The sequence below is a fragment of the Panthera uncia genome (assembly GCF_023721935.1).
Source record: "Panthera uncia isolate 11264 chromosome D3 unlocalized genomic scaffold, Puncia_PCG_1.0 HiC_scaffold_8, whole genome shotgun sequence".
Classification (NCBI taxonomy): domain Eukaryota; kingdom Metazoa; phylum Chordata; class Mammalia; order Carnivora; family Felidae; genus Panthera; species Panthera uncia.
Window position 1 is genome coordinate 20,422,852 of NW_026057586.1, and position 15,420 is coordinate 20,438,271.

The following is a 15,420-nucleotide window of genomic DNA, read 5'->3' on the forward strand; positions in this document are numbered from 1 at the left end:
CGTAGAGAATATTTTACCTCAGATACAATTGTGGGGAACAGTGACACAAGCTGAGCTGTATAATAGTTGATTGGATTTTGATTTATTTATAGAACAAATTTGGAACATGTGAGGTGATCCAGGGGCCTTATGTCACAAGAGATCTAGATGTTCAAACCAGATGAACAAGGATGATTTATCCCTGTGGCTGTCCCCCCTTCTTTCCTGCATGAGGAAAAGGCATAAGTTTACGCTAGGAACAAAAAGATGCCCTGTCTCACAGATTTCATACAAAATGTCCCTCCATTAGTATATAACAGAGCTATAGTGATAATCGACTTGCAGAAGAGAAATAAAGAGGCACATTTCCTTTGGTTTATTAACATGGATTTTGGAATTGATCATATTGTCAGAAGCATTAGCTATGAGAGGATTCCTATTGTTTTTACTGATGATGAAAGCAGCGCATGCTCATCGTAAACATTCAAACCCCTCATTAACCCATTGTGACCCACAGAAAACCACTGCCAAAAGCTTGCTGTATATTCTTTTGGTGTTCATATGCATACACAAACATGCACATATACACACAGGAGTAAATATGAAAACATACCATGGTACTCTGTCACCTATTTGCAGCTGCTTTTCTAAAATAATTGTGTTTCAGATATATTTCCCTTATAACAAGGATATATCTACTGCATCCCTTTAAAGTGCATTTCTATATTTATCCAGATATTAAGCCTCCCCAAAGATCCCCTTTGAAAGGACAGTATTCTTTGACCCACAGTGGTAATCAAAGGGGTTGATTTTCCTGTTGAAGGTCTTTCCCCATTTCTCCTAGCTCAGCTATGGGCCTTTTTCTCTGGTTATCTGTGGTCTCCTATAAATTTTCCTCTAATCCAGTTAGTAGAGGAGTAATCCTCTTTTCTTCTCATAATGCCATGATCCAGTCTCCCCCTTGTTTTACAGAGTCAGTCAGCTAGTAGCAAATAGAATAAGTACCTCCTATATTTCAAACATTGCATAGACATGAGTCAGCAAAACAGACAGGAGCCCTGCCCTCTGGAAGCTTGGAATGGTGTATATATTTCGTGATTAAAAGAATGTATGAAGAAATCGGGAAACAATGAAGCCTAGAAGGAATAAGGCCCAGAATGACTCAGCTAGTAAGCAGCAGAAAGGTCATTGGAACCAGTCTCATAATCCCCTGATTTCAATATTCATCTCCACTGATTTAAATACTCATCTCCTTTGGAAAAAAAATTCAAAGGGAGAGTTGTTTCTGATTTTCCTGAATACCTCAAACCTGAATTTTCCTTCCAGAATCCCATGGGCCTTGCCCATATATTCAGTAAGGCTGGTGGCTGCTCAGGTCTCCAGAAAAGCTGGAAGGAAAGAAGGGAAATATGGTGGGAAAGGGGAAGATCTACGAGAGTAGTAGAGTCCTCCGATGTTTTCTTTTTTAATATATATATTTTAAATACCTTCCTTTAAGAATGCAGGATTCTTTCATTGTGGGCTACTTATATCAAGCACGTGTAACTCTTTTATAAAAAAAAAACAACATTAATTTCAGAAACAATTGCCTAATCCTAATTTTAAAATCTCACTTTTTGTATAGTTTCTATGTATTTAACTATTAGCAAGGTCAAGTGTCTTCGCCTCTGCTTATGTGCATTACTTCTAGTTTACTTCTGTGATAAGCACATTCATGTTCTTTACACAACTCTCTTTCTGTGAATCTACAAGTACATTACTAATTTGTAAGTACTCAGTATATGTAAAGAATAGTTTCTAAATTTTCCTATACGCTGAAAAGATTTTTCCCAGTTTGTTGTTGACTGATTTATTGTGCCCTTTCCATGTAGAAATTTAAGGACTTTTGTGCAGTGCTATTTGCCAATATTTATCTTGATAGCTTCTGAGTTTTGATATGGGATATACAGTATCTGTATATAAATATACATTTCATTTTGTCTCTAACTTTTAGTGAAGAAAGGTGACATAACACAGTCAGCATAGTTTTACACCAGTGATTACAGTCCTTAGAAACTGCTCAGCAAATTTCACTTTAATTTTTTCCTTAAATTCATCTAGAGTTAATGGGGGACAGAGCCTTAGACCTAAAGAATATAGAAAGAGCTTTTTGAGGGGCACCTGGGTGGCTCAGTCGGTTGAGCGTCTAACTTCTGCTCAGGTCATGATCTTGCGGTTGACGAGTTCGGGCCCCGCATCAGGCTCTGTGCTGACAGCTCAGATCCTGGAGCCTGCTTCAGATTCTGTGTCTCCCTCTCTCTCTGCTACTCCCCTGCACATGCTTGCTCTCTCTCTCTCTCTCTCTCTCTCTCTCTCTCTCTCTGTCTCAAAAATAAATAAATATTAGAAAGAGCTTTTTGGAGGTCTAATGCACAGCATGGTGACTATAATAACGCTGAAACTGGGGCGCCTAGTGGTTCAGTCGGTTAAGCAGCCGCTTCGGCTCAGGTCATGATCTCGCGGCCGTGAGTTCCAGCCCCATGTCGGGCTCTGTGCTGACAGCTCAGAGCCTGGAGCCTGTTTCAGATTCTGTGTCTCCCTCTCTCTCTGACCCTCCCCCGTTCATGCTCTGTCTCTCTCTGTCTCAAAAATAAATAAATGTTAAAAAAAATAAAAAATAAAAAATAAATAAAAAAAATAACGCTGAAATATATACTTGAAATTTGCTAAGAGAGTAGATCTTAAGTGTTCTCTCCCTCTCTCTCTTTCACACACACACACACACACACAAAATACAGTAACTATGGGAAATGATGAATATATTAATTGCCTTGATAATCATTTCACAAGGTATACATACACCAAATCATCACGTTGTACACCTTAAATATTTACAATTTTTATTTGTCAATCATACCTCAATAAAGCTGGGCAGGGGGAGAACTTACTATGTCCAAAGAGATAATCAGCAAAAACTAAAAGAAAACAAAGGAAGTGTAGAAATAGAGAATGTAAAAGATGTTATTCTCTCCTACTTTCTCAGATGGCCTTGTTTGTGTGATACACAAACATAGCCCTTGTGTGCGACCAGTGACTCTCCCAAGGCATTCTGGGGTCTGTGTTGTCAGCCATTTTAATGGCTGATTAGCACACAATTGATTGGATTAAGCGTGCAGTCATCCAAATTAGACTTTCAGTAATCTGACTGACCATGTTAGACCCCATATGACAGCGATCCCTCAGGCTGATGCTAAGGACATAGAAAGGAGAAAAGAGACTGTTCGGTAGGAACACAATCTTTCCTGGGATGAAACAAGTCAACAAATATGGATGGCAAAGGCCTCCCAGGATAGAGAGGGTCATAGAACAAAGATTTTGCTAAAGCCCAATTCCACCTCTTGCTATCTATGTGACTTCAGACAAGTTATTTAAATCCTTAAGTCTCAGGGTCCTCCTAAGAGGAAATGGGCAAATTAATATCTCTACTTCAGAGTTGTTTTGATCAAATTAAGTAATAAGGTCTATACTACACCTAGATTACAACCAAATGTGAAGCAAATTCTCACAAGCCTCCACCAGCTTCTCCTTTTTCATGTTTCATAATCTCAAGGTCTCATAATTCTCCTATCAGTTCAAAAATTATTTTTGAGTGCTTATTTTTACATAAGACACTATGTTATAGGCTATGAGACTAGTATACTATTGAATAAAACCTGAGTTTTACTCTTTAAAAAGCTTATAGATTAGAGAGATAATGATAATCAAAGGCAATATTCATCAAGAAATTATCTGTGCTAGATGCTTAATCATGTAATTCTCACAGCTACCCTAAAAGCTGCATGCTGTCTTTATCCCCATTTTACAGGTTAATAAATAGAGTTAGGAAACATCCACAGTCACACAAACTATACACGTCTGAACAAAGATTCAAACCCAGATGTCTATGAATTTAGAGCCCAAATTTTTAGTCAGCCTTAAGCACTATGTTACATAAAAAGTAATAATATAACTATAATATAGATAAGCGGCATGAGAAATACAGATAGATTTGCAGGGAAATTTACAGGAAGGGGTGGCCACATTTGGCTGAAGGATCAGGGAAGACTCCATATAAAAGATACTGGAGATGTATCTTCAAAAGCCATAATGTATTCGTCTGTGCCCTGCCAAGGTAATATTTTTTCCTTTCTGCAGAAATGATTTCAAGTGCTAGTGGGGGCCTGGCCAATGACAAACCAACATGAGTAGAGCACAGCCTTCAAAGTTAAGTGCCCACTGCTGTGAAATAAATGTTCTTGTCCTAGGCCTCCAAATGGCAAGCCTGGGAAGTCGAAATTTTCCACAGAAGAGCAAACACTATTTCATCCTTGACTAACCATTGGTGGGGGCCAATCTGTGATCTCTTCCAATGTTTCATGGACCATGCCTGTGACAGACCAGCAACTGTGAGCAAATGCAAGTGCTGCTCCTGGAACCATACAAAGAATCGCTATAAAACCAGGATACCCTATCATGCATGGAATTATATTACCTATTCCAGGGGAAGGAGAGGAACAAAGATTTCTCTAACCAGTTATGGGCTAATGCTTTTTGTGAAAACTACATGTCACAAGATTTTTTTTTTTTTTGTCAACACCATTAGAAACAAAACATGGTGCGTTGTGGCTTTTTGTTTTTGTTTTTGTTTTTTTAATGTAATACAATGAGTATTTACAATGTAATGTAAAGAGTAGGTCCTATCAAGCAATTGATAGAATATCAGTCCTATTTCTTCCTATTCCAGTCCTATTCCTGCCCTTCTGTGAGCTATAGATTTTTAGTATCAGCCAGGCACCATGGCCTCTGATTTTCCTGTTTCTGCCCCTGGTCACTTCCTATGGATGTCTCAGTTAGACTTGCTAAAGACAGACCCTTAAAAGGGTCCAAGTTGAAAAATAGGTAAAACTCTAATTGCCTGCCCTCCCATTCCTGAGGCCCTTCATCTTGCTGATTTAAGACAGACAGGTGTTGGTGACCACCTCCCACTTGCCTTAATGCCTGCCTCATTCTCTTCTTCCATTTGTTAAATCTCTTATGTGGCTTTGGATTCCCATGCTACTACTGTGCTTTTTTTCTTAGCGCACAGATTTCCCACCCGTACTTCTGTTTGTCCCCTCAACCTGCCCTCGTAGGACAACTATGAATTGAGGGGCCAGCTGCTTCTCTGTCTGATGTTGGTATCAAAGTTGACCTCAGTGCAAATACTATTATTTTCAACTTAAAAGCTTATTACCTTCTATATTATGGCATACAGCATACATGTCATGGGCATCATTTTGCAAATACAGACTCATAAGAATAGCATTTTTTTATCTCATTTGCATGAAATAAAATAAAACAAAATGATAACATTTTATCCTAAGTCCTTTTAGCACCTGGCTGCTGGGGAATTTAATCACATCACTCCTGGCCTTCCTGGACTTTTTCCTGTTTCTGCAGTCAAAATCTGAAGGAAATTAGTGAGAAAGTTCTTATTTGTGGTTTAAACAAAATAACTTCACTGAGCATGAGAAGGTATATTGTAATCTACAGGAAAAAAAATTCCAGGACCAGCTTCTTAGCCAGATTGATAACCATAAACACTAAGGCCATTTCGGTGGTAGGATACAGAGCAGAAGGTAAGAGGGTCCTAGATGTCAAGTGTAGATATTCAAACTGCATCCTGGAAGTCTTGCAAATTAGACCTAGGGCATTTTCAGAGAAGCAGATTGCTGAGACGAATGTCCAGAGATTCTGACTAAGCCTAAGGTTTCAACCAAGAATTAACATTATTAACATGCCTTTTAGGTGATTTGTCCATGGGTCACAGAATGAGAAATGCAATTTTAGAGCAGGGGGATTGAAACTAAGAAAGCTATCTCCTCTAAGATCAATCAAAAAGTGTGTTACAAGAAGGATCAGAGCTAGAGATAAAAGACAACTGAATACAATAAAAAGAATTTAGACTACATGTGATGGGGTCTGGATGAGGATGGCTTAAAATTTCGTCTTCAACTAACAGGATCTAGATCTCTCTGTTACCGTTCTGCTATTGCTGTATTGTCAAATACGTGGTCAGCCCTTCAGGGCTCACGGGCAGCTAGCTTCAGAGCTTCTCTACTATGATTTTACATGTACAAATCTCCTTTTACATAATTTTATTCCAAGTCATCACTTTTGTTCAGGTATGTTTCTTTAAAGGGAAAAGTAAAACATTATTTCTACTCTTCTAAACTTTCATTCTTTTTTTTCTTATTCTGTGTTTAAAAATGACTTTTGATTCAGAACTAATTTTAGACTTATAGAAAAGTTGCAAAAATAGCACAGTGAGTTTCCAAATATCTCTTACCCAGCTTGAAGCAGAAAAAAAGACATCAGTGGAAAAACTGGTGAAGTTCCAATAAGGTCTTCAGTTAAGAATATTGTATTCATGTTAAATCCTGGTTTTCTGCTCATACACTTTTAGTTTCTTTTATTTTAATTAACATAAACAAAAGCTACTGACATGATGTAGGGTAACTTTGTGAACATTGCCTCTTTCTTTTGTTTTTTGTTTTTGTTTTGAGAGAGAGGGTGCAAGTGATCGAGGAGCAGAGAGAAGGAGACTGAAATCCACAACAGGCAGAGAAAGAGAGAGAAAGAGAAACAGAGACTGTACTCACCCAAGGCAGGGTTTGTGCTCACCCCAAGCAGGGCTCGAACTCACAAACCATGAGATCACTGACCTGAGCCAAAGTCAGATGCTTAACCATCTGAGCCACCCAGGAACCCTGGGAGCCTCTTTCCTGACAGAAACAAATGTTATTTCTATGTATTAGGTTTATGCCATTAAGATATGTATTCATTTTATCTTTATGCCAGGTGTTGATGGAAAATGAGAATTGTGACTCCTTAAATTACTTAGTTGTAATTATTAAAATAATCTCTATGATTATTGCCATTTAATAACTAGAGGAAAAGAGGCACAGAGAAGTTAAATAGCTTGCCTAAGATCACACATGGTAATTAGAACAGAGAGTCACTGAAACCCACTGTCTCTGGGGCCCCAAATCTGTACTATAGGACCATCATGTTACACAATCTGTCACACTCATATTAAAATCCATAAGATGCAGTAATGCCAACTGTAGAATTCTTCTAAGTCCATACTCTAATATCACAGGGAGAAAAATGACATTTTTTGTCTTTCACTAGTATAGTCATTGAGTGTCAATACTCCACAATAGATTGAAAACCCCAATAACCATTCTCTAAGTGAAGTAAAATTACAATATTTCTTCTGAGATGTATTAAAAAGTTATAATATAGTTATGATAAAACCTCTAGTCTGAACTGTCAGGTCAGCAGATTTCTCATGAAAGTTCTATTACACTGGAAAATCATAATCAATTATACTCATATGCTTCAACATGATTTAGTGGAGACAGCACCAAAGTAATCTCTCTAATGTTGACAAGTACCAGTAGCTGTCAGCATCACCGTATTGGTGTTAGAAGAGGGGTGTCAGTCAAGGTTCTCAGACTCTGATGATCTTATGCAGAAATAGGATACATTAGAAGTATAATAGCAGCTCGCTATTCATAACAGGCTGCCAAACCAGGCTGGTAAAATATAAGAGGCCAAGGAACAGAAAGGACAACAACTTTTGGTAGGAGTAGCCTGCACAAGCCCCCTTCTCCCACAAATGTCTCCAGGTATGACCACCATTGTGAATGGAGGTTGTCCCTTATTCCTTCTATCATCTGTCCATGACTCAGAATCCCAAGGGAGAATATGTGATTGACCAAGCATTGGTCATTGGTCATTGTCCAGGGTCTGCTTGGCTGATGGGGCCTGGACCTCCACAAAAAGGGTTCCCAGGATTCAGAAAGGAATTTAGTATCCTGGAAACCCTGATGATGACAATGTCAACGTCAATTGTCAATGCCAATTTTTAATGACAACGCCGATTGTTATTCACAAGGGGAATTTTACATTCATTTCTTAGAGATGCAATTTCATAATATTCCTTCTGTCTGTGAGAAAAAATTCTTTTGCAGAAACACAGAAATGTTAGAATTTCAAAGGTATGCTGGGGCCTTCTAATTGAACCACACACATCACACCAGAAATTCATTTATAATGAAATGAGAGGAGTAAAAGACATTGAAACCCATTCATAATTGCTGCAGTTAGCAACAGAGCAAAATTAAGAGCAAAAGCCAACATACTTGGGTTCTCATCCATCCAATACTCCTGTGTGACCAGCTGTGTGACCTTCGACAGGATGCTTAACCCCATGTACCTTTTTTCTCTGTTCTACAAAATGGGAAAACTAATAGCACCAATTCACATGTTTGTGGAAAAAGATTAATGTAATTTATGCAAATCAATGAGAACCCTTCTTGGTCCACAGTGAACATTCAGTGGCAGTTTTGTTATGTCATGATACAGTCACCGCCATCATAACATCATCACCATCACGGCCATCCAGCTGCTATTCATAGACATCTGGTGCAAGACCTGTATCTCACAAGACCATGCATTTCATTGCTGTGCAGTTCTCATTATCACCAAGCTTAGTCAGTGAAGGAAGGAAAAAAGATCACTCTGGCAATACACATGAGGTGTCCTTGTCTTCCATACTGTCAGCTGCACTCGAGCACAGACATCCTTGACAAAAAGGCATCCTTTCCATCCGCATTTATTCCATTCCATCCACACATTCATTCTATTCAACAGATGATGTTGAAGTGATACTCAGTTAATAATGCTGACCAACAATGCACACATATATTCTAATGTTAAGCTCTAAATAGTGATGACTTGAAAAGTATTTTTAATAATGGTAGAATATACACTGATATTTTGTTTCTAAAACTAATGAAAGCAACAATGTATAAAATTAATGCTATGAATGTTATGCTAAAATGTGCTAGGTTACTTCCCTAAAATACTTTATTTGTAGTAAGTCATAGGCTTTCCAAACCAAGCAATTTTGTAAGAAATTATGTTCTTGTTATTAACACTCCTACACTTAACATCAATATCAAACCACTTCTTCTGAAGAGCAGAATTTAAATTTTTTTATTAATGAGAGATACATGTTATGGAATTTTAAATTAGTTTTGAGAGCATTACATTTTTCAATAAAAGAGAGCAATTATAAAGTATTTGGACAATCTCTAATGTATTTCTTACCTATTCAAAAAACTAGTTATTTAATGCAATAGTAATAATTTTAGAATTTGTTGGCTCTGTTATGTCCTAATTTATAAAACTTGATATTAAAATTATATACATTTAATAGCATTATAAAAAATAATAAAATGCAACATAACTTCTTTGTTGAACAAGATTTTTAGTTTTTGTTCACAACAAACTACCCACTAGATGGCACTAAACAATTGCCAATTTCTTTTTAAATAATGCCATTATAGGTATACTAAAACCAACGTATAGAAAACCAAGAATCCTATTAATTGATGGGACAGTTGTTTCAGACGGACGTTGCCTCAAAGTCCCTAAATTACATGTAAGGTGATGTTTAGTACAAATGGAGGTACAATTGGGAGATATTTACTCAAGAAATATTACTGCTGACAGTCACTTGATATAAATGAGGCAAGCAGCTGGATATTAAGAATTCAACACAAATACTAAAATATAAATGATTGTTATGATTAAACTGTACTCATTTGAATTCCACCAAAGATTTCACTAGTGAAGGCCTGGATTTTCTCCATATTTATAAAGAAATACAGTTTACTAAACAACAGTAACAAAAGACTAATAGAAAGGAACTCCAGGAGCAAGAGTTTATATATAAATTGAACCGATCATTACAATTACTCTTGACCAAGGGCTGGTAGGTAGAAAGTGAATATCAAGATATTTTCAGTTATGGATATCCTATCATTTCGTCTGATCTTTGCCCAAGGTACTGAGGTTATAACTCAGTTCATAAAATTAGAAATATGAGATCATATCTACATAAAGCCAAGATTACAGATGAAAGCTCATCTGAATGACCTAGATACTTGCTAGTTAGGAGATATAGGTCATCCTATTGAAATATTCCATTCTCGTTTGGTGGTTGGTCTACACTAAGTCACAAAATGCAGAGTCAAACACTAGATGGTTTCAAAGGCAGTGCACTTTCCTGCCTTGCCCCCATTTTGTTGTATACAGATGGGATAAAGTTTAATGGTAATAGCTTTCAAGTCACTGCATTTTGCCCCCAGCATTTCTTGCAGGGCCTTAGCTCCCTGAAACATGTGCCCTCCTCAAGGGTTTATGAAGACCCCGGGGCCTGTTGTGTATTTGGTGACTATAGATCTTTTCTACATTGTTATTTCTTCTCTAAGTTAACTCCATCTCGGCTGAGCACCTAGTGGGTCCCCCAGGCATTCCTGCTGCTTCCACCGTGTGCCAGCATGTGTACTAGGCACGGCAGTTCACCATTACAACTGAGCCACCAAGGCTGTAGACATACAAAGGCCATGCGGTTTCCTGGCAGGTCATTTGCACTGGTCAGCGGGTTAACTCCCGGAGGACACAATGGTGAACGGGACAAACATGGCTCTCTTCTCATAGAATATACTGACAGCTCTCATTTCTTTCTCTGCCTTTCTTGCTATCCACTCTACGAATTGTAAACAAAATTCCCAAGAGTGCAGTAACTTCCATTTAATTCTCTCATTTATATCGCAAACAGAAACAATTAAGGGGTAAATCGTGCATTTTGGATCTAGATTTAAGTGGTGGCTATTTATATAATTTTTCCTGCGTTTTTTCTAATTAACATATAAAAGTGTATTTATTCATAGTAGAAATTTGGGGAAATCACTTAAAAATACAAAGAAGAACATTAAGAGTCACTCATAATTCCACCTCCCAGTGACAATTGCTATTAATATTTGATAAACAGCCTTAAGTTCTATGCATATATTTTCATATTGTAAACATATGTATTGTTTATTCCTATTTGTGTATTTCCACCCCAGATCAGTCTGAATTTGCGGGGGTACGATCATTAAATGGTTTTTTTCCCCTTTTCAACCATTTCAACAACACTCGCTAATCTTTCTTCACTCCTCAACACACAAAAAGTCTTATCCTGTACTGACTTCATCCTGTCCTCCAGAGCCCCCCTGCCTGCCACTCGAAATTGTGCAACCTAGGGAAAGTAGATGAAATCTCTGTTTCTCAGTTCCCTTACTATATCGTGATAGAAATACTTTATAGGCTGTCGTGACCTGAATAGTGGATAAAGCTATCCAAATAACAGCCTGCTGCTAAACAAGCAGATCTCGTTTGTCATTGTAGGAATCTTTCTCCCACTTAAGCTCAGATCTCAAGTTTTCCCTTCTCCCCAGCTCTAGCATCTAGCATCATGGCAGAGCTCCCATCTGCTCTTAATGCCTCCCTCTTCCCCCTCTGGTCTACCTCAGCTCTGAGGCCACAGAGGTAGAGGAGGGGGTAGGGTTTGGAGGGAATGGCCCAAAAAGATCTTGCCTCACAAAGTGAGAGGCTGCAAAATCATCTGTGGGATGTCGCAGTTCCTCTGGGTGACACCTCCTGGTGACAGGTGCCACCTTAAAAAGACGCTCTGTACTCATTAGCAGTCACTGCCCTTTCTCCCACCCCCAAGCCTCCCAGCCCCAAGGAACAATTAATCTACTTTCTGTCTTCATAGAATTGCCTATTCTAAGGATGTAGAGACTTGGAGCCATGCCAAAGAGCTCTTTTGCATTATTCTAAAAAAAATAAAAAAAACAAGAGGGGGAGCCTGGATGGCTCAGTTGGTTATACCCACCTACTCTTGATTTCAGATCAGGTCACGATCTCACAGTTTGTGAGTTCTAGCCCCGCGTCAGGCTCTGTGCTGACAGCACAGACCCTGCTTGGGATTCCTTCTCCCTCTCTCTCTCTCTCTCTCTCTCTGCCCCTTCCCACTTGCGCGCTCTCTCTCAAAATAAATAAAAACTTAAAAAAATAAATTTAAAAAAAGAGAGAAAAAAACTTAGAGTAGTAGTATCCAGAAACGATAACCACAGCTCCAACTGATGAGAAAGAGAGCTTATGAAAGGCAATTATAGCAAGTGGCAGAGCAGTGCAATCTGCTTTACGCATCACTGGGTATTTTGTATTTTTATAGCATTGACAACTTTAGATCTTATATCTTTTACGCTCTAATATAGGTATTACTCACAGTAATTACTCATAGGTATTACTCATAGCCCTTCCTGAAGTTGTAACACTTTGTTAAACAGACTCAGGCAAAAATCACAAAATGCTACGAGCTCAGTTGGATTTTAACTAGGATTATTAAATGTTTCAGGCTCGTGAAGGATGCTAATTATGGAATAAGGAAATGGGATCATTTGGTCCCACCAAAGACTGTTCTTACCTTCTGCCATGAAAATCTGTGGGATGTAGTATTTGATGTTCCTCCTTTGGGCTTCCAGTGCCTCGGCTGTGAAATAGAGGAAATAGTGTCACTAAAGGAAGGGAAGAACAGGGAAGCTTTTAAGAGCTCAGGTTCTCAACGAAGTAGGGCTTAGTCTACTCAGTTCACTTCTAATTCCTTTTCCATTGCTCCTCTGCTCCAATTTTAGGATTTGACTCTGTGGCAGCTTTAGATAAAATATAATTTCAAGGATTCTTTTTCCATAAGATTTCAAGTTTAAAAAAAATACATTTAGAAGAGTACACAAAATATAAATGCACGGTTCAATCAATTATTGAACACACTGTAACCTCCCAAGCCAAGAAGTAGAATATTACCAGCCTGTCTGAAATTCCATCTTGTGGTTTTTCCAAGTCACTATTCACGCTTTTCTCCCAAGGATAACTACTTGTCTGAGCTCAATTCTCTAGAGGCAAAGATGAATTGTTAAAGCCTTACCTAACGGTTCAACCTCAAGGCAATAGGAGTGAGGGAAAAGGGAAGGAAAGATGGAAAGAGGGGGAGTAAATGGCAGGTGGTGCATCACCAAGCTTGCCACAGCTTGCATCCACAATGACATACGTGGTCACTCAGACACATGGAATATTTCCATACATCGTATGTGACAAAGGATGCCTGAGCTTCTCAATGGACACCACAGAGGATAGCCAGGCACGAAGCCATCATCTGTGCCCCATGCAAGATGTCCTGCTTCTGGATAAAGGGACTCCAACAGCTAGAGGCTGGTAATGGTGAGATGCTGGTGGTGGAATGATCAGAGTTGGAACCACAACTCCCATGCTATACGTTTGCCAAATATTTCCAGACGTGACAAGATTACACTTGTCCTCTTCATGGTAGGGTGAGTGTATAAGCCTTATTCAGGCCCGCGAGTTGTGAGCAGAAGTTACAGATCTCACTTCCATTTCAAAACATTCATTGTAGGAGCCATACCCACCAGGACTTTCTGCAATGGAGATCATCTTTAAGATACAATCGGCGAGAGTCAGTGAGCAGATTTGGAGTAGAAGCCCTAACTTCTGTGCAAGATATGTGTGATAGACATACCAGGAGCAGAAAAAAAACAAAAAACAAAACACTTTCTCATTTTAAGCCACTAATTTTATAGGGTTGTTTGTACTGCGGCACCAGCCAGCCTGTCCCAACTGACACAACTTGGAATATTGTGATGTTCCCTGAAATCATTCCTGTGTCCGATGAGAGAGCCAACATTTGGATGCTTGCCAAAGAATAGATACAACTTAAAGCAACCTAGACAAGAATAATCACAAACTATGCCATTCCATACCCAGTGAAATAAGTATTTGTTGCTGCCATCACCCATTCCCCATGTTCCCTCTAGTGTCTAAAAACCTAGAAGAAGGAGGAAAGTGACACAAAAGAACTCACTATTAGTTTCCTCTCCCTTTCATTTTCCTGGAGCCGTGGATCAAATCTGAGCTGAAAAAAAAAATTAACTCGGGATTTTTTTTAACAGAATTATTCTATTTCAGAGAGTGATCAGAACGCCACAGATCATCAAAAGTGTCTTTAAAGCAATAGAAAAAAGAGATTCCAATAGAGCACTACTGTAGATGTAATTTTTATTCCTAATATATTTGTTTAGTAAATGAGTCACATTAGCAAAGGCTAGTGCGTTCCAAGGATATTCTGGAACTCAGAGCCTATAAGAAGAGTGATTTCAACCTGATTCATTGTTGTTGAGGAGGAAGTGTTCCCCAGGCCATATACACTATGACTTATCTATGCCTCATTAATATTATGATAGACACAGATATATTAACCATAATATTTTGTTTTTGTCTATTGTCAGATACTAATTGGTTGAATACGACGAATAGGATCTTTCAAAAATACTTTTCCAAAAGTAGTAACAATTATGGACTAATTTTTGCATTGTCCTTGTGGCTTTATGACAATAAAGCCAACTTCTCCTTCCACAGAAAGGACATACATATAATATACACAATCACATATAAGATATTATGCTACATATTAAAATAATGTAACATATCAATTCATTAGAGAAATATATTTGTACACATAAAACATTTTTTGAGATGTAATTCACACACCACTCATGTGATCCATTTAAAATATACACTTCAATGGTTTTAGTATATTCACAAAGTTGTGTAACCTATTTCAGAATCTACCTCAGAACATTTTCACTGCTCTAATAAGAAGCCCTGTACTCGTCAGAAATCCCTACCCTATGCCCCCAACTTTTCCAGCCCTAGGGGCAATTTTTTAATTTACTTTCTGTCTTCATAGAATTGCCTATTCTGGACATTTAATAGAAGTAGAGTCATAAAATATGATTCTTTTTTAAGTGGCTTCTTTCACGTTGTATAATGTTTTCAAGGTGCATCTATGATGGAGCATGAATTAGAACTACACTTATTTTTATGGCCAAGTAACATTCCTCTGTATGGCTCTTCCAAATTTTAGGTTTTCATTCATCCGTTGATAAGCATTTGTGTTGTTTCCATTTTTGGCTATTCTGAATAATGCTGTTTTGAATGATACAAACAAGTTTTTCTGTGGACACATGTTTTCACTTCTGTTGGGTATATACCTAGGAGTGGGATTTCAGGTCATGTGGTAACTCTTTGTTTCCCCTTTTTGGAAACTTCCAGACTATTTTCCAGGCATCTGCATCATTTTACATTCTCACCAGCAGTGTAGGAGGGTTCTAATTTCAATACGTCTTTTAATGAAGAAAACACATGGAGATGCTGCAGGTGTATTTGTTAACTCCTGTAAACGAGGCAAGCTTTTTCTACTTGCAATGCCAGAAGATACTGGAACTCTCTCAGTTCATCAAGACAACGATCGCATCATCCTAAAGTTCCTAGATTGCTATCAGGGAGCCATTTGGATCCTAAAACACTCCGGCTCAGATGCAGGAAAAAATGAATGCCTTCACCTGTGTTCATTTGTTAACTTAATTTCAACTCCTATTCAGCCACTTTGGTTAAATAAGAACATGA

At 38.2% G+C, this 15,420-nt stretch overlaps 1 long non-coding RNA gene across 2 annotated transcripts in view; it reads right to left on the reverse strand.

Annotated features, from left to right (window-relative positions):
• Positions 1 to 10,012: 10,012 nt before the first annotated feature.
• The window catches only part of LOC125914579 (uncharacterized), a 31,666-nt gene continuing 26,258 nt past the window's right edge, over positions 10,013 to 15,420 (reverse strand). Inside the window, exons 4-5 of one of the 2 annotated variants that reach the window (XR_007455353.1) lie at positions 13,817 to 13,867; positions 10,013 to 12,433 (exon numbers count right to left, since the gene is read on the reverse strand). This is a non-coding gene — a long non-coding RNA (uncharacterized LOC125914579). The remainder of the gene's footprint in view (positions 12,434 to 13,816; positions 13,868 to 15,420) is intronic. The other variant, XR_007455352.1, reaches the window with a different exon arrangement.